Genomic DNA, 12,405 nt, shown 5'->3' with positions numbered 1-12,405 from the left:
CCCTATCAAATCACTGCATCTACAGTGCATTCATTGTTATGAGTCAAAGTCAAGGATATCACATACTTTTTGTAAAGAATACACCTGCAATTTGTTTTGCTAAAAATGATAAATTGATGTCATGCTTTTTGTTGTGAATTTTTAGTACCTTATGGCTGCCAGATGGCGTAGAACATACAGCAAATATGGCTATGAATTTTTTAGAGGGATTTCTATTATTTCATCTGGTTTGACAACCAGGCCAACGAGGGGTGGGATCACTGTTTATATTTTGAGACCGCATTTTGCCAAACATGATCTCTCATATTTTCCATCGAAGAGTAATCAATCAAAATATTGTTGATTCATCAAAACTCATAAAAACATATTTATTTTTCTTTGCACTTGTGTTGGTTCAAATACAGCTAACAGTGACTGTCAGTTCATCATCTGTTAAGTGTCAGGATTGGAGCTATTAGATAGAGGACACAAAAATCCATAAAACAGAATGCATGCACTTGTGTAGAATTTCTAGTGCAGATTGCTACTGAAGTATGTTAACATGAATAGATCTAAAATCACCAATTATAATGTTAGTGTAACCATGACAACCCATCCCATATGAGAGTAATACCTGATTTATAGTTGGTTTATTAGATGACCTTATGAATTGTTGAATATTTCCTTTATGACTGTCGACAGTGCAAGATGTTATAGTAATACCTGAATGTATTTAATTGTCAATATAACAGAACACTGTGTACACAGTTTTAATCCAAGTTGCTCCAAGGTGAAGTTGTAGTATCGACACGCAGAAACAGTATTAATATTGTAATCGTCAAATGGCAATGTCTGTTAAATTGGTAGAGTTTGAGGTTGTTACATTTCTTAAAGAACTGTACTGACTTTGTTCACCTGACTGAAAGTCAAGCAAGCTTATGTCATCACCTTTTGGTAGAGTTGGAATCTATAAACATTTTCTCTGAAGGAATCACTTGACTTATGAAGCGGACATGTTTTTCCTCAGTGTTTGCACAAATTTTAAATTCAATTTATTTAGTTGATTCTTATTCATTATGACATGAGATTTACAATGCTGACTGCAAGATTTGATGAGTGGCATTATTTTTTGTGAATCTCACATGATGCTATATTTTCAAATGGAGGACACATCTAATTGGATTATGAGATAGAGGTTTTAGGATCTTAGGTTGTCAGGTGGAGACATCATGTTATAGGGCACAGATATTGAGATATTATAATGAAGATAGTGAAATTGAAGTTTTTATAAGGTGCAAAGATTGTGATTTCATATTGTAATGTAGAGGTTTAGAGTTCGTGCATTGTAACCTGGATATATTGAGATCTTACATTGTAAAGTGGATGTTTTAATCTTTCCATTGTAACATGCAGATGCTGAGATCTTACATTGTAAAGTGGAGATATTTAGATTCAGATCTTAAATTGTAAAGTGGAGATATTTAAATTCAGATCTATTGTAAAGTGGATATTTGATTCAGATACATTATGGAGACGAGTGATACAATATTTCAGGATGTAAAGACTTAGTGCTACATGCCAAACTTAATTTAGATTGCAAGAGTACCGGTATGTATTTACAGGTTTGAGCCAACAGGTTTTATCCGTCTGTCCGTCCGTCCGCCCGTCCGTGCACATTTGTCTTTTCCGGAGCAGAACTCTAAAACCGTTCACTATTTCTTCACCAAACTTGGCACATAGATTGGTCTGGTGGTGTACTGGTTCCTTTTGGTAGTTTTGGAATTCTGAATAAAATATTTTTGGCGTTTCCATGGCAACAAGTTTGACTTAGCCTGAAAATGGTGGTAGTGTTCTTTTCCGGAGCAGATCTCTAAAACCGTTCACTATTTCTTTCACCAAACCTCGCACATAGATAGATCTGGTGGTGTACTGGTGCCTTTTGGTAGTTTTGGAATTCTGAATAAAATATTTTTGGTATTTCCATGGCAACAAGTTTGACTAAAACAGAAATTAGTGGTAGTACACTTTTCCGGAGGAGAACTCTAAAACTGTTCAATGTTTCTTCACCAAACTTGGCACATACATAGATCTGGTGGTGTACTGGTGCCTTTGGGTAGTTTTGGATTTCTGAATAAATTAATTTTGGCATTTCTGGCAGACTGAAATTGGTGACAGTGCTCCTTTCTGGAGCAGAAATTTAAAAACCTTTCAGTATTCTCCTTCCACTTTTCTATATACACACCTAAATATTTGACATAATCATAACTCGTAGACATAATTATGAAGAGTATTTTGCCATTGCGGGGGATATTGATGACTTTGTCTTCTTGTTTTACTAGGCTTCCAGTTTATTAATGTGCACACCCTCAAGGCTTTCAGTTTATGCTGCTGTGTTTCGAACACACTTATGCACACCAAACAACCTACAGGTAACTTCATTTAGAGGAGAATTTAGTTCTTATAAGACTTTATGAGAATTAAACTCAAATTTGTTTCACCCCAATAACAAGTTTACGTGCCAATTTTCAAATTCAGATCAATAAGTTCAGGTAAATGCTATGTACCATCCCACAATTGAGACGTTTGCAACTTTGACGTCTGAGTACATAAGAACTACTTTAAGTGTGTTTTGTATTTCTGTCTAAATCCATTGCCCCACAGCATAAATGTACAAATGTTCCAAACATTGTCTGAAAACAATGAAGCGATGACTTCCGTTACCCTATCAGCATATGACCTTGATATCATTTTGCTGTTCCTGATATATAGTGAATTGCTTCTATCAGAGACTGTATTATATTACTTTATGGTCCCTGCTTCCGTGAAATTCACCCTTATAGTTTTGGTGCTATGGTCCTGAGACCTTGAATACTAAATGTACTATTCTCCTGTCTCATCTACATAATTGTGAGATATATGTTTTCTTGATAATTATTTTGTACAAAAGCTACTTTATTGCTAAAACATCCTGATATACACTATTATTATATAATATTGTTACTTGATACATTATACATTATTACATTAATCAGAAATGTGTTGATATATCCTGATCAGTTTGCACTTGTTGAATGGTTAGGCCTGTTGTGTTATTATGTTATATACATTTGTTTAGTTAGGTAGCTAAAAAATATGTATCAAATTCAAAAATAATTTTGTAGTTAATGTTTTTAGATAAACCCAGTGAATAGATGTTGACCTGCACCCTGAAGACCTGGGTTCAGTTCAAGACATGATAGTGTGTGTGGTTTACTGCCATAAGACCTACATCCCATTTGAACTACATCCCAAATTAAGTACAGGGATTAAAAGTGATACTATGAAAAAAGGTTTATCAGTCAGTGTAACAAAATGTCAAACACCTTGATGTGGAACTTGTTCAATCATAACTGAAGACTGCAAATTTACATTTTGTGAATGCAAACTATTTACTATCAAAACCAACATGAACTGCCGCAGCAAAAATGTTATTTGTTTTCTGTTGGGCAAATCCATTAAGCAGACGCAGGTGACAGCGTGTAGTTAATCTGTGCACTGGACCATAACATGTGTTGTCTTAAGCTGTACTTCTTATGGGATGTAGTTCTTATGGGAGGATGCCGTGTGTTTAGTCTTTCTCTGGTGTCACAATAGCCACTGAGGAAACAAAACCATTAATGCAGAGAAAAATTTACTTGGCAGAATATATCCTCTTCAGCTACCTGCTTCCATGTACATGAGCAAAATTCAACTTTTTCTGATGATGTAAATAAATAACAATCTGTAGACAATTCCCCTAACTCTGGCAACCTGGTGGCACCAATAACATAATACAATGCCAAACTGTAACCAGATTCATTCCAGCTGCATTAAACAAATGATTCCAACAAGTGTTGTGTTTTGCTCTGTGATATCAAACAGTGAAAGCTATGTAGTGATTTCTTTTAGTGGCATTTAGAAGTTGGTGTGATGAAACAAGCAGAGTTCTATAGTACATAACTTAATGTGGTTTATTTTGGTGTAAGTACTAACACAGTTATCACTTGCTTGATACAGGTGTTATTACCTACACTGTAAAGTTGTCCATATTAAGTTATATATCCATAGAACTCAGGTCGTTGTTTTATGTAGTAATTGACTTGTGGGTAAATCCTAAACCGTAGGTTGACACATGTCATCGGTTCCCAATTACGCATGCTGTTGACCACTGGATTGTCTGCAACATACTCGATTACAGTAGTTACAGACCGCTGCCATATAGCTGGAATATTGCTGAGTGCGTCGTAACACTAAACTCACTCAAGACCGTAACAATAAGATTTTGCTTTTAACCAAAGGCAAATAGGGTTGTGCAACAAAGAGAAAATGACCCAGGGGCCGGATTCACTAAACTTCTTAGAATTTTCTTAAGCCTTAAGAATTCTTAAGGAAAATTAAGCATAAAAACTAAGAAAATTCTTAGAAGTTTAGTGAATCCGGCCCCAGTCTTCCCATGTGCCCCTCTCGGAGACTGGTCATTTCTCTCTCTGTAGCACAGCCATATTTGCGCTACAGTTTGCCTGCGTTTTAACCAGGGAGAATAGAATATGTAGATTATCCCTGTTTTAACACTCTCTCTAAAAGAAACACTACATGCGAATTTACAGTAAAACACAAGACTGAAAATGGTAATTCACGAGAATTGCTGTAGAACTGTGTCAGATTTAGACTTCTGTAAACCATACTGTTTGCTTGAGATGACAACTGGGGTCGAATGATACTGTGATAGGTTAGTTGACATGGTTGATACATGTTATCGTCCGCATTTTGTAGTTCGATGTCCTGTATGGTGTGGTCCAGAATCAGCAGTAGCAGCGCCAAGAACAGCAGAATTGTGTTATATCGATGCACATTTCCCTATTTCCCAGAATCGGTGACCAATCATTGTCGACACCATGGAGATACATGCATACATACAGACGATACATTGCGTGGATCAGGGAGAACAGAAGACGTAGATTATCTCTGCGTGGATCGAGAATTGCAATTGTTCGCACGATCGAATTAAAGTTGGGATTAACACTGCTTCAGTGGGGTATACGAAGTATGTAACCTATACTGAGTTGTTTATTGTGTAGTGTAGCTTCGGTGGTATAGTGGGTTAGATCGATTAAATCAATTAAGCACCATACCAGATGGCGGCCAACCTGAAACGGAATAAAGGGAATGTGTAATCCCAAATAAAACATGTAACATTCTTAACTGTATTCAGTGAGGTGGTGGCTCTATTTAGAACCTTATGAAACGTACGGTGGCTAGTATGGTGCAATCATGTATGGTTGAGACACAGTCATGGTGATCTAAGGTTCGAACCCCAAATTCCGCTCACCGTAAGGAGTCCGGGATGCAAGACGCTGCTGTCACGCTGGCACAGGCAACCAGTACGACGAGGTGTGTCACATAACTGTATACAGTTGGCTGCCCAGTAAAAACACCCATGATTATATATTTTTATTCTGAAAGATTGGCATAGTACAAAAATGAAAATTCCGTACATGTAGTAAAATAGTAGAAATAGTTAAGTACGATAATTGTTTCTTTAAAACAGCAGGTTGTATCGAGAATAACATATGGCACATGATAAGAGCACTGAATTAAAACAGTTCATGATGGATGGAACATTACAGGGTAGGTTTATGATGAAACATTTTATGATGGAACATTAGGGTGGTTTATGATGGAACATTACAGGGATGGTTTTTCATGATGATGGAACATTACCAGGCAGTGGTCTATGATGGAACATTACAGGGCGATGCGACGGTTCATGATGGAATGGAACATTACAGGGCGGAGGCGGTTTCATGATGGAATGGAACATTACAGGGCAGGAGAGCGGTTCAAAATGACAGTGGAACATTGGGCAGGACAAATGACAGTAGCATTCATGATGGAATGGAACATTACAGGGCAGGAAGGCGGTTCATCATGGATTCATGATGGAATGGAACATTACAGGGCAGGAATGGGCAGGAGAAGCAGTTCATGATGGAATGGAACATTACAGGGCAGGTGGCGGTTCATGATGGAATGGAACATTACAGGGCAGCATTCAGATTACAGCTCATGATGGAATGGAACATTAAAGCGGTTCATGATGATGGAACATTACAGTTTCATGATGAACATTAAAGCATGATGAATTTACAGGGCAGGTGGCGGTTCATGATGGAATGGAACATTAAGGGCGGGAGAAGCATTCATGATGGAATGGAACATTACAGGGCAAATTTAGATGACGGTTCATCATGGAACTACAGTTAATGGCCGGTTCAGATGAATGGAACATAAAGCATAGTTACAGCTCATGATGAATGGAACATTAAAGCATAGATGATGGAAAACGCATTTACATGGAACAAAGCATAGATAAAACATTACAGCATAGATTACAGCTCATGATGAAGGGCAACATTAAAGCATAGATGACGTTTCATGGAACATTAAAGCATAACATTAAAGCATAGATGACGTTTCATGGAACATTAAAGCATAGATGACAGTTCATGATAGAATGGATCATTGAAGCATAGATGACGGTTCATGATGAATGGATTATACAGCACTGATAACGGTACAGTAGCACTGGTGAATTAATCAACTGCCATTACTGCAGCTGCTCTAACACATATGGACCTTGACATCTGCTATCTTCCCACATTTGTTGCACACTTATAGTGGGTCACTGGTTCTCACTTGGGAAGGCACTCGTCCTGACTTGAAGAAACACCGTCCGTTTGAAGAACCTTTGAAACTTCTTGAAATGATGCTTCTTTGGGCGACCGAGGAACTGACGCTAAAGACGACCATTTGCACTTTTCCTCCCCAGACATCGTATCGCAGTTAGGCAAGGTGAGTTGACTGAAAGTCTGACTTTCATATCCATTACATCTGCTTCCATCCCAGGCTGATGTCGTCAAGGTCGGTCGTAATGGGGTCAAGGCCATCAAAGGCGTCACGATCACCTGAACAGTATTCTTCGAGCTGAAGCGACGTGATCTTTTCTGTTACGACTTCAAAGTCGTTGTTTGTTAGGAAGACCTCGTCATCAATGTCGTCTGGCGTCACGACGTCAGCAGCGGGCAGGAGGGTGCATGGTGCATTCACGTTGAGGTCGTGAAGCGCTTTCCTCATGCATGCATTGGAGGCCTTGTTTTTCGAGAGGAATTTCTTCAGGTCGCCTGAGTCTAGTCCGGGATACAGAAAGTACGTCATAGGCTGGCGCTTCGTGCTCGGAGACTGGAAATATGACAAGGAATCATTAGATTGCAGTCTCACAAATAGGCTACGATTTAATTTTTAGTTTACCAACCATCATCAGGTGAACAAATTGCTCAAAACTGAACTGAAATACACCAAATCACCAAAATAGGAAAATAGTAGCAAAACTGCAACAATTTCCTTTAAATACGTATCTGAAATGGAAACAAAACTCGCGTATCAGCTGCTACAAGAGCGGCCGAAAAGCATACTTCTAACCATAGCCTGTTCGTCTTCCCGCGCCGCCATGTTTGACGATTTTTATGGCTTTTCGGGATGCTGTTACTTTGTACGCTTGGTAACTGTTCTTGGCCGCTCTTGTAGCTGATACGCGAGTTGTTTCCTTTCCAAACGATTAGTTTTCCATTACAGATGCGTTTGTTTCGTATTGTTGCAGTTTCGGAAGTTTATTCTTGGTGATTTTTGTTCCGTTTTGGTGTATTTCAGTTCAGTTTTGAGGATTTGTTCACCGTTTGTATGGTAGTCCTGATCATACTCCAGCAAGCATACATACTCCATTCTTCTTTTTAACGTCATACCAACTTGACATGCGCAGTTAGTTGGATCAATTTTGGTTCAATGAAAACGTTCATACATATCACTTTCACCTCTGTCTACCCACCGTGTTATAAATATTACATGCCCTTCGCTCCAATCCCCTCCTTGTCTTTGTCGTAACACTAGCTCCCTCTTGGGATAGAACCCCTTCTGTTGCCAAGACAACCGCTCATACCCAGCCTGTAGCCAATTATCACGTCTGTGGATTTATTAGTTCCAACAGTATCATGTATTGCGGACAGCATATATAAACAAACACAACATGATGCATAAGAAACAACAATTCCAACTTACCAACGCTGGGGAAGTTTCGTCGCAAATCATGGTGGACTTTTGGGGAGACTGAAAACAGAAGTCGTTAGACCATAAATTGTCCCCGAAATATATAAGTAACAACCGAAGGGTGCAAGGGTAGGAAAAATGGGTGGCTGTGTTGTTTCAGAGACTTAAATTATATGCTAGGTTATGATGGGGGTAGGGGGCTAGTATCAGGGATGGAATGGGATAATCGGCTGGGGTTGGATCTGTCACAAGCCACTTGTCGTGTTGTCGTCCTTTTCAGTTTTAGTAACGTTCCCTCAGTGCTATTCATACACAGTACCATGTAGATGTGAAAATCCGTTTAGGGTGGTATTAGCATTTGTACGTACTGAGCTATTGATAAAGAACTAACAGAAGTACTGTATGGCAGTAAACTATATCGACATAACGAACACAAAGTTCGTTTGAAGCGTTTGCAATAAACGTTACTTACTGTATATGTTCTACAATGCCGTAAAACGTTAAGACTTGAAAACCAACATGAAAACACCACTATACCTGATGATGTCCTGTTAGAAAGGGGCAGAATCTTTTGTAGAATAGACACTGCACGTGGTGGTCAGCTGTTTGTGTACCGGCAGAGACAAATGCTTGTTATATACCCAGGGTTTACCGGAAACATTTCAGATGTGATTACAAGGCAATCGGCAATAAACTTCCTCATTAACGCTGACCCTCCCTGATGCGCGTTAATCGCCCCCTCGAGGCCCGTGAAACATTGACCACGGATCTGTTTTATAACTATACAAAGCTGAGAAGAAGTGTTACTTGAGAGCCATAGTGTTGATTTGCCCATTGAAGACAAGCAGGGTCAATTTGATATATGTTTAAATACTAATTTAGCGATGCGCTTTAATCCACCGGCATAAAGACACGCAACACTGATCTGCGTCATTCTATTACTCTTTACTTATTTCATATTTTCCCTTACTTTTTTAATTCGGCCTTCCATTTAGATTTCCCTTAATAATCCGTTTCTATTTTTTTTGGGTAGTAACACCATTCTTTCAAAATTTCTATGTTTTGTTCTTCATCATTTCGTAATAAGTGTACTACCCCGTCGCCGAAATACCTAAGTTGTGCGTGCGACGCTAAATAAAATAACTAACTAACTCTGCATCACGCCCACAGTTGTTGACATGTTTCTAATATACATATGTACATATAAACTAATGCTTGAAATTTTACTTCAATCACAATTTTACAAATCCCAAAATATATCTAAGTTATAGTTTTATTATGAATAACTGTGCTGTTACTGTGGTTTCATGCGATACATATGAAGGGAAATACATATGTCATGTTGAAACATGCAACTGTAGTCTGTGTATTAAAATGACTTTTCACACATTACGTGTAACTTGTTTGGGAGGAGCAGGACAAAAGCCACCCGGACAAATGCCACCTAGGACAAAAGCCAACGTGGTTTTTTTACCATACAGAGAGGACAATTACCACCCTTATTGACTTTAATGTTGATTTTGTAGTAAAATTATGAAGACTTTGATTCATAATTTGGTTTCTTTAAAGAAATATGCACTTTGAAAAAGGGTGATTTTGATGTAAAATTATGTAGACTTTGATGAATAATTTGGTATCTTTTAAAAACTGTTCACTTTGATAAAAATGTTGATTGTGATGTAAAATTTGGATTTCATACTTATGTTGACTATTTAAAAATGTAAATGGATGTAGATTAATCAAAATCTCATAAGTCCACAGAGGGAAGTGCCACAGAGATACTAAACCGTGAAATTTGTATTACAGTGAGATGCATTGATATGGCAGTACTTGAATTTCTTTTCATTTTTCATATGTTCTTGTTTGTTTGAACATATTTTATTCAGTATTGAAAGGATTGGGCGTTATAAACGCTTTTATTAAAACCCAGGTAAATTTAAAGCCCCTACATTTATGTTTTGGGGTATGGTGGTTTATTCCCTATTACTCCATTATTACATTATTTATTTAAAACCCCATCTACCCCGTCGGCGACATTGTCACCGCTAAAAGCTGACGTTAAACCCCAAATTCATTCATTAATACTCACCTTTTTATTCACGCTGCTGAGGATATATAGTTTTAAAAGAGATCAGACATTAATTGCACTTCTCAAAAACTTCTCTTCTGCTTTGTATTCCTTTTTTTCCCCATTAAAATCAAATTCACCTTACTATTCACCTCAATACCCACACTGCTCGGAATGTATGTAATTCAAATATTCATTATTGAACTGTTAAAGTGTTATTCATTTTTATTCTCTAAATATGCTATATTATATGCTGTTTCTGTGTAGTTAAAATAATGCACACTTATTTTATATACATGCAATGTATTATTATTGTGGGCATAATATTACTATTGTGGGCAAAGGTCCTCCCCTGTAAAATTTGTCGTGGGCAGAGTTCCTGTGGCTAAAATTCCTGTGGGCAAAGGTCTTTGTGGGTAAAGTTCCTGTGTGCAAAGTTCCTTGTGGGTAAAGTTCCCCTGGGAAGTACCGCTACTCAATGGTACAAGAATCTGTACTGAAATATCTCACCAACAAAACTTACGAAGTTGTTATCCATAAATTTGTCAGCATTATATGTGTACGGGGATTACATATATGTACATATCACAACAATTAAGTTTCCGTAAGTTTACTAAAGGACATACAGACTTTCCACTTGTGTATTCATACTGTTTCGAAATGATATTGCTGGGGAAGGACGTGTTTTTCATCAAACATAATATTATTCCAGCAAATAGGCTACTGTGAAAATTATATTATATTATATTAATGTTATGTTATGTTATGTTATGTTATGTTATGTTATGTTATGTTATGTTATGTTATGTTATGTTATGTTATGTTATGTTATGTTATGTTATGTTATGTTAATGTTATGTTATGTTATGTTATGTTATGTTCTGTTCTGTTTATTATATTATATTATATATTATATTATATTATATTATATTATATTATATTATATTATATTATATTATATTATTATATTATATTATATTATATTATATTATATTATATTATATTATATTATATGGCGCTGGTATGTATTTTGTCGCTCGATCATTGGATGCCAGTCTCAACGGCACATCGTATTATCAACCTCAACTCCCTGGGGACCATACAACTCTTGCAGCTACTAAGCGCCCCGAGTAATTGCGGCTTTCCCATCTTGACATTTCGATTCGACACGAGTGATCACGAATGTTTCGGCATGATGAGGGTGGGAGTGAGTGAGTGAATTTACCTTTACACCGCTTTTAACAATATTTCAGCAATATCACGTCGGGGACAGCAGAAATTGGCTTCACACACTGTACCCATGTGGGGAATCGAACCCAGGTCTTCGGCGTGACAAGCGAACCCCCCGCCCCGATGAGAGTGGGAAGAAAATAAAATTACATAAAAAATGGGGCCTAAACTGAATAAAGATTTATTGACCGCGCGTACATTTCCATGGTCATGATACCAACAGTCTATATTTTGGTATTACATTTACTTTTCGATATCTGAAATAGCAATATTATTTTTACACGATTTTTAGACGGTCCTGGCAATATCAGCTTTATAAAAAAAATAACATAATATCGATATCAATCTTCTTTAAAGTGTTTTGGTTTTTATAGTGCTAGCCCACTGAGATACCATGCCGCAGTGAAGCATGAATACCCCACTCAGACACATTATACTGACTCCGAGCCGACCAGTCCTTGTTGTACCCATTAATGCCGAGCGCCAGGCAGGGACCAACAAGTACCATATTTTAACGTCTTTTGGTATGACGCAATCGGGGATCGAACCAGCGACCTTCCGCACTCCGGGCGGACGCTCTAACCACTACTCCACGGAGGCCGTCTACATATAAAGAAGGTATATGGATATTAGTGTACGCTTGTAGGACCCAGGACGTATTTTTTCAGCAATACAAGCCCCTGTGACCCCGCCGCCCCACGAGAAAGTTTATGTACGTGTTGAAAACCAATCATTGCAAAAATACAGGGGGTGCTTAATTAAGTTCTTTGTGCATACCTTATAATAGTTATTTCCTACTCGACATGTAGTTAGTAAAATCACTGGCGTCGAAACAAGGATTTCGAGCTTTTATTTTGAATAGTCACATGAGTTATCTCCCTTCACCAATTTTCTTGATCACGCAACTGTTGATTAAAACCACCAATGGATTGTACGGAAAGCCCGTAATACCACAATAAATTGTTTGTACTTTTTTAGTACTTGTACATATGGTAGCAATTCATGATGGA

The sequence above is a fragment of the Haliotis rubra genome, unplaced genomic scaffold, assembly GCF_003918875.1.
Source record: "Haliotis rubra isolate DU_JTF1 unplaced genomic scaffold, ASM391887v1 Scf1934, whole genome shotgun sequence".
Classification (NCBI taxonomy): Eukaryota; Metazoa; Mollusca; class Gastropoda; order Lepetellida; family Haliotidae; genus Haliotis; species Haliotis rubra.
This window is presented reverse-complemented; position numbering follows the sequence as displayed.